This window comes from Schistocerca americana, chromosome 7 (genome assembly GCF_021461395.2).
Source record: "Schistocerca americana isolate TAMUIC-IGC-003095 chromosome 7, iqSchAmer2.1, whole genome shotgun sequence".
NCBI classification, from domain to species: domain Eukaryota; kingdom Metazoa; phylum Arthropoda; class Insecta; order Orthoptera; family Acrididae; genus Schistocerca; species Schistocerca americana.
This window is the reverse complement of record NC_060125.1, coordinates 44025411-44044235: the sequence shown is the minus strand read 5'-3', so window position 1 is coordinate 44044235 and position 18825 is coordinate 44025411. Positions and strand designations below refer to the sequence as shown.

The 18825-nt window shown below is 48.6% G+C and overlaps 37 non-coding genes across 37 annotated transcripts; all 37 read right to left on the bottom strand.

The window, feature by feature from the left end:
• Positions 1-323: 323 nt before the first annotated feature.
• Positions 324-396, bottom strand: Trnak-cuu. Its single transcript has one exon. It is a non-coding gene; the product is annotated as a tRNA-Lys (tRNA).
• Positions 397-848: 452 nt separating this feature from the next.
• Trnar-ucg lies at positions 849-921 on the bottom strand. The gene has a single exon. It is a non-coding gene; the product is annotated as a tRNA-Arg (tRNA).
• A 497-nt stretch (positions 922-1418) lies between these two features.
• Positions 1419-1490, bottom strand: Trnat-agu. Its single transcript has one exon. It is a non-coding gene; the product is annotated as a tRNA-Thr (tRNA).
• A 337-nt stretch (positions 1491-1827) lies between these two features.
• On the bottom strand, positions 1828-1900 carry Trnak-cuu. The gene has a single exon. It is a non-coding gene; the product is annotated as a tRNA-Lys (tRNA).
• Positions 1901-2352: 452 nt separating this feature from the next.
• Trnar-ucg lies at positions 2353-2425 on the bottom strand. Its single transcript has one exon. It is a non-coding gene; the product is annotated as a tRNA-Arg (tRNA).
• A 497-nt stretch (positions 2426-2922) lies between these two features.
• On the bottom strand, positions 2923-2994 carry Trnat-agu. The gene has a single exon. It is a non-coding gene; the product is annotated as a tRNA-Thr (tRNA).
• Positions 2995-3331: 337 nt separating this feature from the next.
• Trnak-cuu lies at positions 3332-3404 on the bottom strand. The gene has a single exon. It is a non-coding gene; the product is annotated as a tRNA-Lys (tRNA).
• Positions 3405-3856: 452 nt separating this feature from the next.
• Trnar-ucg lies at positions 3857-3929 on the bottom strand. The gene has a single exon. It is a non-coding gene; the product is annotated as a tRNA-Arg (tRNA).
• A 497-nt stretch (positions 3930-4426) lies between these two features.
• Positions 4427-4498, bottom strand: Trnat-agu. Its single transcript has one exon. It is a non-coding gene; the product is annotated as a tRNA-Thr (tRNA).
• Positions 4499-4835: 337 nt separating this feature from the next.
• On the bottom strand, positions 4836-4908 carry Trnak-cuu. Its single transcript has one exon. It is a non-coding gene; the product is annotated as a tRNA-Lys (tRNA).
• Positions 4909-5360: 452 nt separating this feature from the next.
• Trnar-ucg lies at positions 5361-5433 on the bottom strand. Its single transcript has one exon. It is a non-coding gene; the product is annotated as a tRNA-Arg (tRNA).
• Positions 5434-5933: 500 nt separating this feature from the next.
• Positions 5934-6005, bottom strand: Trnat-agu. Its single transcript has one exon. It is a non-coding gene; the product is annotated as a tRNA-Thr (tRNA).
• A 337-nt stretch (positions 6006-6342) lies between these two features.
• Trnak-cuu lies at positions 6343-6415 on the bottom strand. Its single transcript has one exon. It is a non-coding gene; the product is annotated as a tRNA-Lys (tRNA).
• A 452-nt stretch (positions 6416-6867) lies between these two features.
• Trnar-ucg lies at positions 6868-6940 on the bottom strand. The gene has a single exon. It is a non-coding gene; the product is annotated as a tRNA-Arg (tRNA).
• Positions 6941-7440: 500 nt separating this feature from the next.
• Positions 7441-7512, bottom strand: Trnat-agu. Its single transcript has one exon. It is a non-coding gene; the product is annotated as a tRNA-Thr (tRNA).
• A 337-nt stretch (positions 7513-7849) lies between these two features.
• Positions 7850-7922, bottom strand: Trnak-cuu. Its single transcript has one exon. It is a non-coding gene; the product is annotated as a tRNA-Lys (tRNA).
• A 452-nt stretch (positions 7923-8374) lies between these two features.
• Trnar-ucg lies at positions 8375-8447 on the bottom strand. Its single transcript has one exon. It is a non-coding gene; the product is annotated as a tRNA-Arg (tRNA).
• Positions 8448-8944: 497 nt separating this feature from the next.
• Trnat-agu lies at positions 8945-9016 on the bottom strand. Its single transcript has one exon. It is a non-coding gene; the product is annotated as a tRNA-Thr (tRNA).
• A 337-nt stretch (positions 9017-9353) lies between these two features.
• On the bottom strand, positions 9354-9426 carry Trnak-cuu. Its single transcript has one exon. It is a non-coding gene; the product is annotated as a tRNA-Lys (tRNA).
• A 452-nt stretch (positions 9427-9878) lies between these two features.
• Trnar-ucg lies at positions 9879-9951 on the bottom strand. The gene has a single exon. It is a non-coding gene; the product is annotated as a tRNA-Arg (tRNA).
• Positions 9952-10448: 497 nt separating this feature from the next.
• Trnat-agu lies at positions 10449-10520 on the bottom strand. The gene has a single exon. It is a non-coding gene; the product is annotated as a tRNA-Thr (tRNA).
• Positions 10521-10857: 337 nt separating this feature from the next.
• Positions 10858-10930, bottom strand: Trnak-cuu. Its single transcript has one exon. It is a non-coding gene; the product is annotated as a tRNA-Lys (tRNA).
• Positions 10931-11382: 452 nt separating this feature from the next.
• Positions 11383-11455, bottom strand: Trnar-ucg. The gene has a single exon. It is a non-coding gene; the product is annotated as a tRNA-Arg (tRNA).
• Positions 11456-11952: 497 nt separating this feature from the next.
• On the bottom strand, positions 11953-12024 carry Trnat-agu. The gene has a single exon. It is a non-coding gene; the product is annotated as a tRNA-Thr (tRNA).
• Positions 12025-12361: 337 nt separating this feature from the next.
• On the bottom strand, positions 12362-12434 carry Trnak-cuu. The gene has a single exon. It is a non-coding gene; the product is annotated as a tRNA-Lys (tRNA).
• Positions 12435-12886: 452 nt separating this feature from the next.
• Positions 12887-12959, bottom strand: Trnar-ucg. The gene has a single exon. It is a non-coding gene; the product is annotated as a tRNA-Arg (tRNA).
• Positions 12960-13456: 497 nt separating this feature from the next.
• On the bottom strand, positions 13457-13528 carry Trnat-agu. Its single transcript has one exon. It is a non-coding gene; the product is annotated as a tRNA-Thr (tRNA).
• Positions 13529-13865: 337 nt separating this feature from the next.
• On the bottom strand, positions 13866-13938 carry Trnak-cuu. Its single transcript has one exon. It is a non-coding gene; the product is annotated as a tRNA-Lys (tRNA).
• A 452-nt stretch (positions 13939-14390) lies between these two features.
• Positions 14391-14463, bottom strand: Trnar-ucg. Its single transcript has one exon. It is a non-coding gene; the product is annotated as a tRNA-Arg (tRNA).
• A 497-nt stretch (positions 14464-14960) lies between these two features.
• On the bottom strand, positions 14961-15032 carry Trnat-agu. Its single transcript has one exon. It is a non-coding gene; the product is annotated as a tRNA-Thr (tRNA).
• Positions 15033-15369: 337 nt separating this feature from the next.
• On the bottom strand, positions 15370-15442 carry Trnak-cuu. The gene has a single exon. It is a non-coding gene; the product is annotated as a tRNA-Lys (tRNA).
• A 452-nt stretch (positions 15443-15894) lies between these two features.
• Trnar-ucg lies at positions 15895-15967 on the bottom strand. Its single transcript has one exon. It is a non-coding gene; the product is annotated as a tRNA-Arg (tRNA).
• Positions 15968-16464: 497 nt separating this feature from the next.
• On the bottom strand, positions 16465-16536 carry Trnat-agu. Its single transcript has one exon. It is a non-coding gene; the product is annotated as a tRNA-Thr (tRNA).
• A 337-nt stretch (positions 16537-16873) lies between these two features.
• Trnak-cuu lies at positions 16874-16946 on the bottom strand. The gene has a single exon. It is a non-coding gene; the product is annotated as a tRNA-Lys (tRNA).
• A 452-nt stretch (positions 16947-17398) lies between these two features.
• Trnar-ucg lies at positions 17399-17471 on the bottom strand. Its single transcript has one exon. It is a non-coding gene; the product is annotated as a tRNA-Arg (tRNA).
• Positions 17472-17968: 497 nt separating this feature from the next.
• Positions 17969-18040, bottom strand: Trnat-agu. The gene has a single exon. It is a non-coding gene; the product is annotated as a tRNA-Thr (tRNA).
• Positions 18041-18377: 337 nt separating this feature from the next.
• Positions 18378-18450, bottom strand: Trnak-cuu. Its single transcript has one exon. It is a non-coding gene; the product is annotated as a tRNA-Lys (tRNA).
• Positions 18451-18825: the final 375 nt, after the last annotated feature.

The following is an 18825-nucleotide window of genomic DNA, read 5'->3' as shown; positions in this document are numbered from 1 at the left end:
GTTTTGCGTACTTCGTGCTTACGCTCGTCTGGATCATCAGGCTTAAGCTGACAACACTTCATATTACCGACTAATATTTGCAGCTATGGCGCACCATTACTGCTTGGCTACACATCTCACACGTAACCGATGTGCTCTCCAACCAACACCACTTACATTTCAGAACATGTCTTTGACACATGTCTACGAAATCACCTTCACCTTCAGATACACTTCCTTGCGACTGATGGAGACGTAGGCAAAGTTTTAAGTTGCTATTTCCATTACGTCACATTGATCAGAGAAACGGTAATTTACATCTGCAGCGGAACAAAATTACGTCCCGCCCAGCGTGGGGCTCGAACCCACGACCCTGAGATTAAGAGTCTCATGCTCTACCGACAGAGCTAGCCGGGCTGCGTCGGTGACTACGTGTCGGGTCGCACGACACACAGTTCTCGTTTCGGTGGGGTGGTCCCATACAGAATCTCTCCATGCTGCCTAATGTTTTCCTAGCGTCACACACGTCACGTACTTCAGTTTTATTTCATAATCATTTCTGAGAGGTACAGGAATTGCATGAAAACCTGCAGCGCTAGTGGTGTCAAAATTAACACACATATTTGATTTGACTCAGAAGCCGAACGGGTTACTTTCCGACGCTGTCTTAGATGCGCAAATGCCAGCCAAAACTCGCGGTGACGGCACTCAGCCGACCATTTCGCTAGATAACACCGTTCTGGCTGTGTGTGTATCAAGCTCAAGTGCATCTCCAAGCAGGAAATGGACAACAGCAACAAATAGACGATTTCGTACTGCTCAATAGCTACACTAAAACGGTGTGTTTCTTTTGCAGAATTGGAAAAACACGACCGTGACAGGATTCGAACCTGCAATCTTCGGATCCGAAGTCCGACGCCTTATCCATTAGGCCACACGGTCACTGGCCGCCAAGTATTCCTTACATTCGTGTCATCTCGAAACGCTCATACCGCTGAGGAATTGTGTTTTCGTTCTACACAGCCGCTGCCTCTTGCTGCTTCCCACCCATTCGTTACATGCAAGCCTTTACGAGACCGACCAAGTAGAGATTGGGAATCAAGACCACACACTTTGTGCATTCGAAATCGAAGGCAGGGCGTCCCTCGCCGCATTTGCTACGATGGCGATTTGCTACTTCTGCAGAAGCGGCGGCGTCGACGACGACGACGACGCTCGCGAGAGGCTCTGTGATATTTGAAAAACACATGTAAAAAATATAATTCAGACTGCCGCCTCCCACCCTACGCTGTACCGCTTTGGAAAATGCTTTATCTGCGACATTCGCCTCAATCACATCTGAGAGTAATTCTAAATAAAACACCTGTTGCTAATTGTTCGTCGTTCCAGACACTGCTTGCTATACGGCCACGACGCGCAACTGATTTCGAAAATTCGTTTGCCTCCTGTGAGGATCGAACTCACGACCCCTGGTTTACTAGACCAGTGCTCTGCCACTGAGCTAAAGAGGCGCGGCCTAGCGGTAGTTTTGCGTACTTCGTGCTTACGCTCGTCTGGATCATCAGGCTTAAGCTGACAACACTTCATATTACCGACTAATATTTGCAGCTATGGCGCACCATTACTGCTTGGCTACACATCTCACACGTAACCGATGTGCTCTCCAACCAACACCACTTACATTTCAGAACATGTCTTTGACACATGTCTACGAAATCACCTTCACCTTCAGATACACTTCCTTGCGACTGATGGAGACGTAGGCAAAGTTTTAAGTTGCTATTTCCATTACGTCACATTGATCAGAGAAACGGTAATTTACATCTGCAGCGGAACAAAATTACGTCCCGCCCAGCGTGGGGCTCGAACCCACGACCCTGAGATTAAGAGTCTCATGCTCTACCGACAGAGCTAGCCGGGCTGCGTCGGTGACTACGTGTCGGGTCGCACGACACACAGTTCTCGTTTCGGTGGGGTGGTCCCATACAGAATCTCTCCATGCTGCCTAATGTTTTCCTAGCGTCACACACGTCACGTACTTCAGTTTTATTTCATAATCATTTCTGAGAGGTGCAGGAATTGCATGAAAACCTGCAGCGCTAGTGGTGTCAAAATTAACACACATATTTGATTTGACTCAGAAGCCGAACGGGTTACTTTCCGACGCTGTCTTAGATGCGCAAATGCCAGCCAAAACTCGCGGTGACGGCACTCAGCCGACCATTTCGCTAGATAACACCGTTCTGGCTGTGTGTGTATCAAGCTCAAGTGCATCTCCAAGCAGGAAATGGACAACAGCAACATTCAGACGATTTCGTACTGCTCAATAGCTACACTAAAACGGTGTGTTTCTTTTGCAGAATTGGAAAAACACGACCGTGACAGGATTCGAACCTGCAATCTTCGGATCCGAAGTCCGACGCCTTATCCATTAGGCCACACGGTCACTGGCCGCCAAGTATTCCTTACATTCGTGTCATCTCGAAACGCTCATACCGCTGAGGAATTGTGTTTTCGTTCTACACAGCCGCTGCCTCTTGCTGCTTCCCACCCATTCGTTACATGCAAGCCTTTACGAGACCGACCAAGTAGAGATTGGGAATCAAGACCACACACTTTGTGCATTCGAAATCGAAGGCAGGGCGTCCCTCGCCGCATTTGCTACGATGGCGATTTGCTACTTCTGCAGAAGCGGCGGCGTCGACGACGACGACGACGCTCGCGAGAGGCTCTGTGATATTTGAAAAACACATGTAAAAAATATAATTCAGACTGCCGCCTCCCACCCTACGCTGTACCGCTTTGGAAAATGCTTTATCTGCGACATTCGCCTCAATCACATCTGAGAGTAATTCTAAATAAAACACCTGTTGCTAATTGTTCGTCGTTCCAGACACTGCTTGCTATACGGCCACGACGCGCAACTGATTTCGAAAATTCGTTTGCCTCCTGTGAGGATCGAACTCACGACCCCTGGTTTACTAGACCAGTGCTCTGCCACTGAGCTAAAGAGGCGCGGCCTAGCGGTAGTTTTGCGTACTTCGTGCTTACGCTCGTCTGGATCATCAGGCTTAAGCTGACAACACTTCATATTACCGACTAATATTTGCAGCTATGGCGCACCATTACTGCTTGGCTACACATCTCACACGTAACCGATGTGCTCTCCAACCAACACCACTTACATTTCAGAACATGTCTTTGACACATGTCTACGAAATCACCTTCACCTTCAGATACACTTCCTTGCGACTGATGGAGACGTAGGCAAAGTTTTAAGTTGCTATTTCCATTACGTCACATTGATCAGAGAAACGGTAATTTACATCTGCAGCGGAACAAAATTACGTCCCGCCCAGCGTGGGGCTCGAACCCACGACCCTGAGATTAAGAGTCTCATGCTCTACCGACAGAGCTAGCCGGGCTGCGTCGGTGACTACGTGTCGGGTCGCACGACACACAGTTCTCGTTTCGGTGGGGTGGTCCCATACAGAATCTCTCCATGCTGCCTAATGTTTTCCTAGCGTCACACACGTCACGTACTTCAGTTTTATTTCATAATCATTTCTGAGAGGTGCAGGAATTGCATGAAAACCTGCAGCGCTAGTGGTGTCAAAATTAACACACATATTTGATTTGACTCAGAAGCCGAACGGGTTACTTTCCGACGCTGTCTTAGATGCGCAAATGCCAGCCAAAACTCGCGGTGACGGCACTCAGCCGACCATTTCGCTAGATAACACCGTTCTGGCTGTGTGTGTATCAAGCTCAAGTGCATCTCCAAGCAGGAAATGGACAACAGCAACATTCAGACGATTTCGTACTGCTCAATAGCTACACTAAAACGGTGTGTTTCTTTTGCAGAATTGGAAAAACACGACCGTGACAGGATTCGAACCTGCAATCTTCGGATCCGAAGTCCGACGCCTTATCCATTAGGCCACACGGTCACTGGCCGCCAAGTATTCCTTACATTCGTGTCATCTCGAAACGCTCATACCGCTGAGGAATTGTGTTTTCGTTCTACACAGCCGCTGCCTCTTGCTGCTTCCCACCCATTCGTTACATGCAAGCCTTTACGAGACCGACCAAGTAGAGATTGGGAATCAAGACCACACACTTTGTGCATTCGAAATCGAAGGCAGGGCGTCCCTCGCCGCATTTGCTACGATGGCGATTTGCTACTTCTGCAGAAGCGGCGGCGTCGACGACGACGACGACGCTCGCGAGAGGCTCTGTGATATTTGAAAAACACATGTAAAAAATATAATTCAGACTGCCGCCTCCCACCCTACGCTGTACCGCTTTGGAAAATGCTTTATCTGCGACATTCGCCTCAATCACATCTGAGAGTAATTCTAAATAAAACACCTGTTGCTAATTGTTCGTCGTTCCAGACACTGCTTGCTATACGGCCACGACGCGCAACTGATTTCGAAAATTCGTTTGCCTCCTGTGAGGATCGAACTCACGACCCCTGGTTTACTAGACCAGTGCTCTGCCACTGAGCTAAAGAGGCGCGGCCTAGCGGTAGTTTTGCGTACTTCGTGCTTACGCTCGTCTGGATCATCAGGCTTAAGCTGACAACACTTCATATTACCGACTAATATTTGCAGCTATGGCGCACCATTACTGCTTGGCTACACATCTCACACGTAACCGATGTGCTCTCCAACCAACACCACTTACATTTCAGAACATGTCTTTGACACATGTCTACGAAATCACCTTCACCTTCAGATACACTTCCTTGCGACTGATGGAGACGTAGGCAAAGTTTTAAGTTGCTATTTCCATTACGTCACATTGATCAGAGAAACGGTAATTTACATCTGCAGCGGAACAAAATTACGTCCCGCCCAGCGTGGGGCTCGAACCCACGACCCTGAGATTAAGAGTCTCATGCTCTACCGACAGAGCTAGCCGGGCTGCGTCGGTGACTACGTGTCGGGTCGCACGACACACAGTTCTCGTTTCGGTGGGGTGGTCCCATACAGAATCTCTCCATGCTGCCTAATGTTTTCCTAGCGTCACACACGTCACGTACTTCAGTTTTATTTCATAATCATTTCTGAGAGGTACAGGAATTGCATGAAAACCTGCAGCGCTAGTGGTGTCAAAATTAACACACATATTTGATTTGACTCAGAAGCCGAACGGGTTACTTTCCGACGCTGTCTTAGATGCGCAAATGCCAGCCAAAACTCGCGGTGACGGCACTCAGCCGACCATATCGCTAGATAACACCGTTCTGGCTGTGTGTGTATCAAGCTCAAGTGCATCTCCAAGCAGGAAATGGACAACAGCAACATTCAGACGATTTCGTACTGCTCAATAGCTACACTAAAACGGTGTGTTTCTTTTGCAGAATTGGAAAAACACGACCGTGACAGGATTCGAACGTGCAATCTTCGGATCCGAAGTCCGACGCCTTATCCATTAGGCCACACGGTCACTGGCCGCCAAGTATTCCTTACATTCGTGTCATCTCGAAACGCTCATACCGCTGAGGAATTGTGTTTTCGTTCTACACAGCCGCTGCCTCTTGCTGCTTCCCACCCATTCGTTACATGCAAGCCTTTACGAGACCGACCAAGTAGAGATTGGGAATCAAGACCACACACTTTGTGCATTCGAAATCGAAGGCAGGGCGTCCCTCGCCGCATTTGCTACGATGGCGATTTGCTACTTCTGCAGAAGCGGCGGCGTCGACGACGACGACGACGACGCTCGCGAGAGGCTCTGTGATATTTGAAAAACACATGTAAAAAATATAATTCAGACTGCCGCCTCCCACCCTACGCTGTACCGCTTTGGAAAATGCTTTATCTGCGACATTCGCCTCAATCACATCTGAGAGTAATTCTAAATAAAACACCTGTTGCTAATTGTTCGTCGTTCCAGACACTGCTTGCTATACGGCCACGACGCGCAACTGATTTCGAAAATTCGTTTGCCTCCTGTGAGGATCGAACTCACGACCCCTGGTTTACTAGACCAGTGCTCTGCCACTGAGCTAAAGAGGCGCGGCCTAGCGGTAGTTTTGCGTACTTCGTGCTTACGCTCGTCTGGATCATCAGGCTTAAGCTGACAACACTTCATATTACCGACTAATATTTGCAGCTATGGCGCACCATTACTGCTTGGCTACACATCTCACACGTAACCGATGTGCTCTCCAACCAACACCACTTACATTTCAGAACATGTCTTTGACACATGTCTACGAAATCACCTTCACCTTCAGATACACTTCCTTGCGACTGATGGAGACGTAGGCAAAGTTTTAAGTTGCTATTTCCATTACGTCACATTGATCAGAGAAACGGTAATTTACATCTGCAGCGGAACAAAATTACGTCCCGCCCAGCGTGGGGCTCGAACCCACGACCCTGAGATTAAGAGTCTCATGCTCTACCGACAGAGCTAGCCGGGCTGCGTCGGTGACTACGTGTCGGGTCGCACGACACACAGTTCTCGTTTCGGTGGGGTGGTCCCATACAGAATCTCTCCATGCTGCCTAATGTTTTCCTAGCGTCACACACGTCACGTACTTCAGTTTTATTTCATAATCATTTCTGAGAGGTACAGGAATTGCATGAAAACCTGCAGCGCTAGTGGTGTCAAAATTAACACACATATTTGATTTGACTCAGAAGCCGAACGGGTTACTTTCCGACGCTGTCTTAGATGCGCAAATGCCAGCCAAAACTCGCGGTGACGGCACTCAGCCGACCATTTCGCTAGATAACACCGTTCTGGCTGTGTGTGTATCAAGCTCAAGTGCATCTCCAAGCAGGAAATGGACAACAGCAACAAATAGACGATTTCGTACTGCTCAATAGCTACACTAAAACGGTGTGTTTCTTTTGCAGAATTGGAAAAACACGACCGTGACAGGATTCGAACCTGCAATCTTCGGATCCGAAGTCCGACGCCTTATCCATTAGGCCACACGGTCACTGGCCGCCAAGTATTCCTTACATTCGTGTCATCTCGAAACGCTCATACCGCTGAGGAATTGTGTTTTCGTTCTACACAGCCGCTGCCTCTTGCTGCTTCCCACCCATTCGTTACATGCAAGCCTTTACGAGACCGACCAAGTAGAGATTGGGAATCAAGACCACACACTTTGTGCATTCGAAATCGAAGGCAGGGCGTCCCTCGCCGCATTTGCTACGATGGCGATTTGCTACTTCTGCAGAAGCGGCGGCGTCGACGACGACGACGACGACGCTCGCGAGAGGCTCTGTGATATTTGAAAAACACATGTAAAAAATATAATTCAGACTGCCGCCTCCCACCCTACGCTGTACCGCTTTGGAAAATGCTTTATCTGCGACATTCGCCTCAATCACATCTGAGAGTAATTCTAAATAAAACACCTGTTGCTAATTGTTCGTCGTTCCAGACACTGCTTGCTATACGGCCACGACGCGCAACTGATTTCGAAAATTCGTTTGCCTCCTGTGAGGATCGAACTCACGACCCCTGGTTTACTAGACCAGTGCTCTGCCACTGAGCTAAAGAGGCGCGGCCTAGCGGTAGTTTTGCGTACTTCGTGCTTACGCTCGTCTGGATCATCAGGCTTAAGCTGACAACACTTCATATTACCGACTAATATTTGCAGCTATGGCGCACCATTACTGCTTGGCTACACATCTCACACGTAACCGATGTGCTCTCCAACCAACACCACTTACATTTCAGAACATGTCTTTGACACATGTCTACGAAATCACCTTCACCTTCAGATACACTTCCTTGCGACTGATGGAGACGTAGGCAAAGTTTTAAGTTGCTATTTCCATTACGTCACATTGATCAGAGAAACGGTAATTTACATCTGCAGCGGAACAAAATTACGTCCCGCCCAGCGTGGGGCTCGAACCCACGACCCTGAGATTAAGAGTCTCATGCTCTACCGACAGAGCTAGCCGGGCTGCGTCGGTGACTACGTGTCGGGTCGCACGACACACAGTTCTCGTTTCGGTGGGGTGGTCCCATACAGAATCTCTCCATGCTGCCTAATGTTTTCCTAGCGTCACACACGTCACGTACTTCAGTTTTATTTCATAATCATTTCTGAGAGGTACAGGAATTGCATGAAAACCTGCAGCGCTAGTGGTGTCAAAATTAACACACATATTTGATTTGACTCAGAAGCCGAACGGGTTACTTTCCGACGCTGTCTTAGATGCGCAAATGCCAGCCAAAACTCGCGGTGACGGCACTCAGCCGACCATTTCGCTAGATAACACCGTTCTGGCTGTGTGTGTATCAAGCTCAAGTGCATCTCCAAGCAGGAAATGGACAACAGCAACATTCAGACGATTTCGTACTGCTCAATAGCTACACTAAAACGGTGTGTTTCTTTTGCAGAATTGGAAAAACACGACCGTGACAGGATTCGAACCTGCAATCTTCGGATCCGAAGTCCGACGCCTTATCCATTAGGCCACACGGTCACTGGCCGCCAAGTATTCCTTACATTCGTGTCATCTCGAAACGCTCATACCGCTGAGGAATTGTGTTTTCGTTCTACACAGCCGCTGCCTCTTGCTGCTTCCCACCCATTCGTTACATGCAAGCCTTTACGAGACCGACCAAGTAGAGATTGGGAATCAAGACCACACACTTTGTGCATTCGAAATCGAAGGCAGGGCGTCCCTCGCCGCATTTGCTACGATGGCGATTTGCTACTTCTGCAGAAGCGGCGGCGTCGACGACGACGACGACGCTCGCGAGAGGCTCTGTGATATTTGAAAAACACATGTAAAAAATATAATTCAGACTGCCGCCTCCCACCCTACGCTGTACCGCTTTGGAAAATGCTTTATCTGCGACATTCGCCTCAATCACATCTGAGAGTAATTCTAAATAAAACACCTGTTGCTAATTGTTCGTCGTTCCAGACACTGCTTGCTATACGGCCACGACGCGCAACTGATTTCGAAAATTCGTTTGCCTCCTGTGAGGATCGAACTCACGACCCCTGGTTTACTAGACCAGTGCTCTGCCACTGAGCTAAAGAGGCGCGGCCTAGCGGTAGTTTTGCGTACTTCGTGCTTACGCTCGTCTGGATCATCAGGCTTAAGCTGACAACACTTCATATTACCGACTAATATTTGCAGCTATGGCGCACCATTACTGCTTGGCTACACATCTCACACGTAACCGATGTGCTCTCCAACCAACACCACTTACATTTCAGAACATGTCTTTGACACATGTCTACGAAATCACCTTCACCTTCAGATACACTTCCTTGCGACTGATGGAGACGTAGGCAAAGTTTTAAGTTGCTATTTCCATTACGTCACATTGATCAGAGAAACGGTAATTTACATCTGCAGCGGAACAAAATTACGTCCCGCCCAGCGTGGGGCTCGAACCCACGACCCTGAGATTAAGAGTCTCATGCTCTACCGACAGAGCTAGCCGGGCTGCGTCGGTGACTACGTGTCGGGTCGCACGACACATAGTTCTCGTTTCGGTGGGGTGGTCCCATACAGAATCTCTCCATGCTGCCTAATGTTTTCCTAGCGTCACACACGTCACGTACTTCAGTTTTATTTCATAATCATTTCTGAGAGGTACAGGAATTGCATGAAAACCTGCAGCGCTAGTGGTGTCAAAATTAACACACATATTTGATTTGACTCAGAAGCCGAACGGGTTACTTTCCGACGCTGTCTTAGATGCGCAAATGCCAGCCAAAACTCGCGGTGACGGCACTCAGCCGACCATTTCGCTAGATAACACCGTTCTGGCTGTGTGTGTATCAAGCTCAAGTGCATCTCCAAGCAGGAAATGGACAACAGCAACATTCAGACGATTTCGTACTGCTCAATAGCTACACTAAAACGGTGTGTTTCTTTTGCAGAATTGGAAAAACACGACCGTGACAGGATTCGAACCTGCAATCTTCGGATCCGAAGTCCGACGCCTTATCCATTAGGCCACACGGTCACTGGCCGCCAAGTATTCCTTACATTCGTGTCATCTCGAAACGCTCATACCGCTGAGGAATTGTGTTTTCGTTCTACACAGCCGCTGCCTCTTGCTGCTTCCCACCCATTCGTTACATGCAAGCCTTTACGAGACCGACCAAGTAGAGATTGGGAATCAAGACCACACACTTTGTGCATTCGAAATCGAAGGCAGGGCGTCCCTCGCCGCATTTGCTACGATGGCGATTTGCTACTTCTGCAGAAGCGGCGGCGTCGACGACGACGACGACGCTCGCGAGAGGCTCTGTGATATTTGAAAAACACATGTAAAAAATATAATTCAGACTGCCGCCTCCCACCCTACGCTGTACCGCTTTGGAAAATGCTTTATCTGCGACATTCGCCTCAATCACATCTGAGAGTAATTCTAAATAAAACACCTGTTGCTAATTGTTCGTCGTTCCAGACACTGCTTGCTATACGGCCACGACGCGCAACTGATTTCGAAAATTCGTTTGCCTCCTGTGAGGATCGAACTCACGACCCCTGGTTTACTAGACCAGTGCTCTGCCACTGAGCTAAAGAGGCGCGGCCTAGCGGTAGTTTTGCGTACTTCGTGCTTACGCTCGTCTGGATCATCAGGCTTAAGCTGACAACACTTCATATTACCGACTAATATTTGCAGCTATGGCGCACCATTACTGCTTGGCTACACATCTCACACGTAACCGATGTGCTCTCCAACCAACACCACTTACATTTCAGAACATGTCTTTGACACATGTCTACGAAATCACCTTCACCTTCAGATACACTTCCTTGCGACTGATGGAGACGTAGGCAAAGTTTTAAGTTGCTATTTCCATTACGTCACATTGATCAGAGAAACGGTAATTTACATCTGCAGCGGAACAAAATTACGTCCCGCCCAGCGTGGGGCTCGAACCCACGACCCTGAGATTAAGAGTCTCATGCTCTACCGACAGAGCTAGCCGGGCTGCGTCGGTGACTACGTGTCGGGTCGCACGACACACAGTTCTCGTTTCGGTGGGGTGGTCCCATACAGAATCTCTCCATGCTGCCTAATGTTTTCCTAGCGTCACACACGTCACGTACTTCAGTTTTATTTCATAATCATTTCTGAGAGGTACAGGAATTGCATGAAAACCTGCAGCGCTAGTGGTGTCAAAATTAACACACATATTTGATTTGACTCAGAAGCCGAACGGGTTACTTTCCGACGCTGTCTTAGATGCGCAAATGCCAGCCAAAACTCGCGGTGACGGCACTCAGCCGACCATTTCGCTAGATAACACCGTTCTGGCTGTGTGTGTATCAAGCTCAAGTGCATCTCCAAGCAGGAAATGGACAACAGCAACATTCAGACGATTTCGTACTGCTCAATAGCTACACTAAAACGGTGTGTTTCTTTTGCAGAATTGGAAAAACACGACCGTGACAGGATTCGAACCTGCAATCTTCGGATCCGAAGTCCGACGCCTTATCCATTAGGCCACACGGTCACTGGCCGCCAAGTATTCCTTACATTCGTGTCATCTCGAAACGCTCATACCGCTGAGGAATTGTGTTTTCGTTCTACACAGCCGCTGCCTCTTGCTGCTTCCCACCCATTCGTTACATGCAAGCCTTTACGAGACCGACCAAGTAGAGATTGGGAATCAAGACCACACACTTTGTGCATTCGAAATCGAAGGCAGGGCGTCCCTCGCCGCATTTGCTACGATGGCGATTTGCTACTTCTGCAGAAGCGGCGGCGTCGACGACGACGACGACGCTCGCGAGAGGCTCTGTGATATTTGAAAAACACATGTAAAAAATATAATTCAGACTGCCGCCTCCCACCCTACGCTGTACCGCTTTGGAAAATGCTTTATCTGCGACATTCGCCTCAATCACATCTGAGAGTAATTCTAAATAAAACACCTGTTGCTAATTGTTCGTCGTTCCAGACACTGCTTGCTATACGGCCACGACGCGCAACTGATTTCGAAAATTCGTTTGCCTCCTGTGAGGATCGAACTCACGACCCCTGGTTTACTAGACCAGTGCTCTGCCACTGAGCTAAAGAGGCGCGGCCTAGCGGTAGTTTTGCGTACTTCGTGCTTACGCTCGTCTGGATCATCAGGCTTAAGCTGACAACACTTCATATTACCGACTAATATTTGCAGCTATGGCGCACCATTACTGCTTGGCTACACATCTCACACGTAACCGATGTGCTCTCCAACCAACACCACTTACATTTCAGAACATGTCTTTGACACATGTCTACGAAATCACCTTCACCTTCAGATACACTTCCTTGCGACTGATGGAGACGTAGGCAAAGTTTTAAGTTGCTATTTCCATTACGTCACATTGATCAGAGAAACGGTAATTTACATCTGCAGCGGAACAAAATTACGTCCCGCCCAGCGTGGGGCTCGAACCCACGACCCTGAGATTAAGAGTCTCATGCTCTACCGACAGAGCTAGCCGGGCTGCGTCGGTGACTACGTGTCGGGTCGCACGACACACAGTTCTCGTTTCGGTGGGGTGGTCCCATACAGAATCTCTCCATGCTGCCTAATGTTTTCCTAGCGTCACACACGTCACGTACTTCAGTTTTATTTCATAATCATTTCTGAGAGGTACAGGAATTGCATGAAAACCTGCAGCGCTAGTGGTGTCAAAATTAACACACATATTTGATTTGACTCAGAAGCCGAACGGGTTACTTTCCGACGCTGTCTTAGATGCGCAAATGCCAGCCAAAACTCGCGGTGACGGCACTCAGCCGACCATTTCGCTAGATAACACCGTTCTGGCTGTGTGTGTATCAAGCTCAAGTGCATCTCCAAGCAGGAAATGGACAACAGCAACATTCAGACGATTTCGTACTGCTCAATAGCTACACTAAAACGGTGTGTTTCTTTTGCAGAATTGGAAAAACACGACCGTGACAGGATTCGAACCTGCAATCTTCGGATCCGAAGTCCGACGCCTTATCCATTAGGCCACACGGTCACTGGCAGCCAAGTATTCCTTACATTCGTGTCATCTCGAAACGCTCATACCGCTGAGGAATTGTGTTTTCGTTCTACACAGCCGCTGCCTCTTGCTGCTTCCCACCCATTCGTTACATGCAAGCCTTTACGAGACCGACCAAGTAGAGATTGGGAATCAAGACCACACACTTTGTGCATTCGAAATCGAAGGCAGGGCGTCCCTCGCCGCATTTGCTACGATGGCGATTTGCTACTTCTGCAGAAGCGGCGGCGTCGACGACGACGACGACGCTCGCGAGAGGCTCTGTGATATTTGAAAAACACATGTAAAAAATATAATTCAGACTGCCGCCTCCCACCCTACGCTGTACCGCTTTGGAAAATGCTTTATCTGCGACATTCGCCTCAATCACATCTGAGAGTAATTCTAAATAAAACACCTGTTGCTAATTGTTCGTCGTTCCAGACACTGCTTGCTATACGGCCACGACGCGCAACTGATTTCGAAAATTCGTTTGCCTCCTGTGAGGATCGAACTCACGACCCCTGGTTTACTAGACCAGTGCTCTGCCACTGAGCTAAAGAGGCGCGGCCTAGCGGTAGTTTTGCGTACTTCGTGCTTACGCTCGTCTGGATCATCAGGCTTAAGCTGACAACACTTCATATTACCGACTAATATTTGCAGCTATGGCGCACCATTACTGCTTGGCTACACATCTCACACGTAACCGATGTGCTCTCCAACCAACACCACTTACATTTCAGAACATGTCTTTGACACATGTCTACGAAATCACCTTCACCTTCAGATACACTTCCTTGCGACTGATGGAGACGTAGGCAAAGTTTTAAGTTGCTATTTCCATTACGTCACATTGATCAGAGAAACGGTAATTTACATCTGCAGCGGAACAAAATTACGTCCCGCCCAGCGTGGGGCTCGAACCCACGACCCTGAGATTAAGAGTCTCATGCTCTACCGACAGAGCTAGCCGGGCTGCGTCGGTGACTACGTGTCGGGTCGCACGACACACAGTTCTCGTTTCGGTGGGGTGGTCCCATACAGAATCTCTCCATGCTGCCTAATGTTTTCCTAGCGTCACACACGTCACGTACTTCAGTTTTATTTCATAATCATTTCTGAGAGGTACAGGAATTGCATGAAAACCTGCAGCGCTAGTGGTGTCAAAATTAACACACATATTTGATTTGACTCAGAAGCCGAACGGGTTACTTTCCGACGCTGTCTTAGATGCGCAAATGCCAGCCAAAACTCGCGGTGACGGCACTCAGCCGACCATTTCGCTAGATAACACCGTTCTGGCTGTGTGTGTATCAAGCTCAAGTGCATCTCCAAGCAGGAAATGGACAACAGCAACAAATAGACGATTTCGTACTGCTCAATAGCTACACTAAAACGGTGTGTTTCTTTTGCAGAATTGGAAAAACACGACCGTGACAGGATTCGAACGTGCAATCTTCGGATCCGAAGTCCGACGCCTTATCCATTAGGCCACACGGTCACTGGCCGCCAAGTATTCCTTACATTCGTGTCATCTCGAAACGCTCATACCGCTGAGGAATTGTGTTTTCGTTCTACACAGCCGCTGCCTCTTGCTGCTTCCCACCCATTCGTTACATGCAAGCCTTTACGAGACCGACCAAGTAGAGATTGGGAATCAAGACCACACACTTTGTGCATTCGAAATCGAAGGCAGGGCGTCCCTCGCCGCATTTGCTACGATGGCGATTTGCTACTTCTGCAGAAGCGGCGGCGTCGACGACGACGACGACGCTCGCGAGAGGCTCTGTGATATTTGAAAAACACATGTAAAAAATATAATTCAGACTGCCGCCTCCCACCCTACGCTGTACCGCTTTGGAAAATGCTTTATCTGCGACATTCGCCTCAATCACATCTGAGAGTAATTCTAAATAAAACACCTGTTGCTAATTGTTCGTCGTTCCAGACACTGCTTGCTATACGGCCACGACGCGCAACTGATTTCGAAAATTCGTTTGCCTCCTGTGAGGATCGAACTCACGACCCCTGGTTTACTAGACCAGTGCTCTGCCACTGAGCTAAAGAGGCGCGGCCTAGCGGTAGTTTTGCGTACTTCGTGCTTACGCTCGTCTGGATCATCAGGCTTAAGCTGACAACACTTCATATTACCGACTAATATTTGCAGCTATGGCGCACCATTACTGCTTGGCTACACATCTCACACGTAACCGATGTGCTCTCCAACCAACACCACTTACATTTCAGAACATGTCTTTGACACATGTCTACGAAATCACCTTCACCTTCAGATACACTTCCTTGCGACTGATGGAGACGTAGGCAAAGTTTTAAGTTGCTATTTCCATTACGTCACATTGATCAGAGAAACGGTAATTTACATCTGCAGCGGAACAAAATTACGTCCCGCCCAGCGTGGGGCTCGAACCCACGACCCTGAGATTAAGAGTCTCATGCTCTACCGACAGAGCTAGCCGGGCTGCGTCGGTGACTACGTGTCGGGTCGCACGACACACAGTTCTCGTTTCGGTGGGGTGGTCCCATACAGAATCTCTCCATGCTGCCTAATGTTTTCCTAGCGTCACACACGTCACGTACTTCAGTTTTATTTCATAATCATTTCTGAGAGGTACAGGAATTGCATGAAAACCTGCAGCGCTAGTGGTGTCAAAATTAACACACATATTTGATTTGACTCAGAAGCCGAACGGGTTACTTTCCGACGCTGTCTTAGATGCGCAAATGCCAGCCAAATCTCGCGGTGACGGCACTCAGCCGACCATTTCGCTAGATAACACCGTTCTGGCTGTGTGTGTATCAAGCTCAAGTGCATCTCCAAGCAGGAAATGGACAACAGCAACAAATAGACGATTTCGTACTGCTCAATAGCTACACTAAAACGGTGTGTTTCTTTTGCAGAATTGGAAAAACACGACCGTGACAGGATTCGAACGTGCAATCTTCGGATCCGAAGTCCGACGCCTTATCCATTAGGCCACACGGTCACTGGCCGCCAAGTATTCCTTACATTCGTGTCATCTCGAAACGCTCATACCGCTGAGGAATTGTGTTTTCGTTCTACACAGCCGCTGCCTCTTGCTGCTTCCCACCCATTCGTTACATGCAAGCCTTTACGAGACCGACCAAGTAGAGATTGGGAATCAAGACCACACACTTTGTGCATTCGAAATCGAAGGCAGGGCGTCCCTCGCCGCATTTGCTACGATGGCGATTTGCTACTTCTGCAGAAGCGGCGGCGTCGACGACGACGACGACGCTCGCGAGAGGCTCTGTGATTTTTGAAAAACACATGTAAAAAATATAATTCAGACTGCCGCCTCCCACCCTACGCTGTACCGCTTTGGAAAATGCTTTATCTGCGACATTCGCCTCAATCACATCTGAGAGTAATTCTAAATAAAACACCTGTTGCTAATTGTTCGTCGTTCCAGACACTGCTTGCTATACGGCCACGACGCGCAACTGATTTCGAAAATTCGTTTGCCTCCTGTGAGGATCGAACTCACGACCCCTGGTTTACTAGACCAGTGCTCTGCCACTGAGCTAAAGAGGCGCGGCCTAGCGGTAGTTTTGCGTACTTCGTGCTTACGCTCGTCTGGATCATCAGGCTTAAGCTGACAACACTTCATATGACCGACTAATATTTGCAGCTATGGCGCACCATTACTGCTTGGCTACACATCTCACACGTAACCGATGTGCTCTCCAACCAACACCACTTACATTTCAGAACATGTCTTTGACACATGTCTACGAAATCACCTTCACCTTCAGATACACTTCCTTGCGACTGATGGAGACGTAGGCAAAGTTTTAAGTTGCTATTTCCATTACGTCACATTGATCAGAGAAACGGTAATTTACATCTGCAGCGGAACAAAATTACGTCCCGCCCAGCGTGGGGCTCGAACCCACGACCCTGAGATTAAGAGTCTCATGCTCTACCGACTGAGCTAGCCGGGCTGCGTCGGTGACTACGTGTCGGGTCGCACGACACACAGTTCTCGTTTCGGTGGGGTGGTCCCATACAGAATCTCTCCATGCTGCCTAATGTTTTCCTAGCGTCACACACGTCACGTACTTCAGTTTTATTTCATAATCATTTCTGAGAGGTACAGGAATTGCATGAAAACCTGCAGCGCTAGTGGTGTCAAAATTAACACACATATTTGATTTGACTCAGAAGCCGAACGGGTTACTTTCCGACGCTGTCTTAGATGCGCAAATGCCAGCCAAAACTCGCGGTGACGGCACTCAGCCGACCATTTCGCTAGATAACACCGTTCTGGCTGTGTGTGTATCAAGCTCAAGTGCATCTCCAAGCAGGAAATGGACAACAGCAACATTCAGACGATTTCGTACTGCTCAATAGCTACACTAAAACGGTGTGTTTCTTTTGCAGAATTGGAAAAACACGACCGTGACAGGATTCGAACGTGCAATCTTCGGATCCGAAGTCCGACGCCTTATCCATTAGGCCACACGGTCACTGGCCGCCAAGTATTCCTTACATTCGTGTCATCTCGAAACGCTCATACCGCTGAGGAATTGTGTTTTCGTTCTACACAGCCGCTGCCTCTTGCTGCTTCCCACCCATTCGTTACATGCAAGCCTTTACGAGACCGACCAAGTAGAGATTGGGAATCAAGACCACACACTTTGTGCATTCGAAATCGAAGGCAGGGCGTCCCTCGCCGCATTTGCTACGATGGCGATTTGCTACTTCTGCAGAAGCGGCGGCGTCGACGACGACGACGACGCTCGCGAGAGGCTCTGTGATTTTTGAAAAACACATGTAAAAAATATAATTCAGACTGCCGCCTCCCACCCTACGCTGTATCGCTTTGGAAAATGCTTTATCTGCGACATTCGCCTCAATCACATCTGAGAGTAATTCTAAATAAAACACCTGTTGCTAATTGTTCGTCGTTCCAGACACTGCTTGCTATACGGCCACGACGCGCAACTGATTTCGAAAATTCGTTTGCCTCCTGTGAGGATCGAACTCACGACCCCTGGTTTACTAGACCAGTGCTCTGCCACTGAGCTAAAGAGGCGCGGCCTAGCGGTAGTTTTGCGTACTTCGTGCTTACGCTCGTCTGGATCATCAGGCTTAAGCTGACAACACTTCATATTACCGACTAATATTTGCAGCTATGGCGCACCATTACTGCTTGGCTACACATCTCACACGTAACCGATGTGCTCTCCAACCAACACCACTTACATTTCAGAACATGTCTTTGACACATGTCTACGAAATCACCTTCACCTTCAGATACACTTCCTTGCGACTGATGGAGACGTAGGCAAAGTTTTAAGTTGCTATTTCCATTACGTCACATTGATCAGAGAAACGGTAATTTACATCTGCAGCGGAACAAAATTACGTCCCGCCCAGCGTGGGGCTCGAACCCACGACCCTGAGATTAAGAGTCTCATGCTCTACCGACAGAGCTAGCCGGGCTGCGTCGGTGACTACGTGTCGGGTCGCACGACACACAGTTCTCGTTTCGGTGGGGTGGTCCCATACAGAATCTCTCCATGCTGCCTAATGTTTTCCTAGCGTCACACACGTCACGTACTTCAGTTTTATTTCATAATCATTTCTGAGAGGTACAGGAATTGCATGAAAACCTGCAGCGCTAGTGGTGTCAAAATTAACACACATATTTGATTTGACTCAGAAGCCGAACGGGTTACTTTCCGACGCTGTCTTAGATGCGCAAATGCCAGCCAAAACTCGCGGTGACGGCACTCAGCCGACCATTTCGCTAGATAACACCGTTCTGGCTGTGTGTGTATCAAGCTCAAGTGCATCTCCAAGCAGGAAATGGACAAC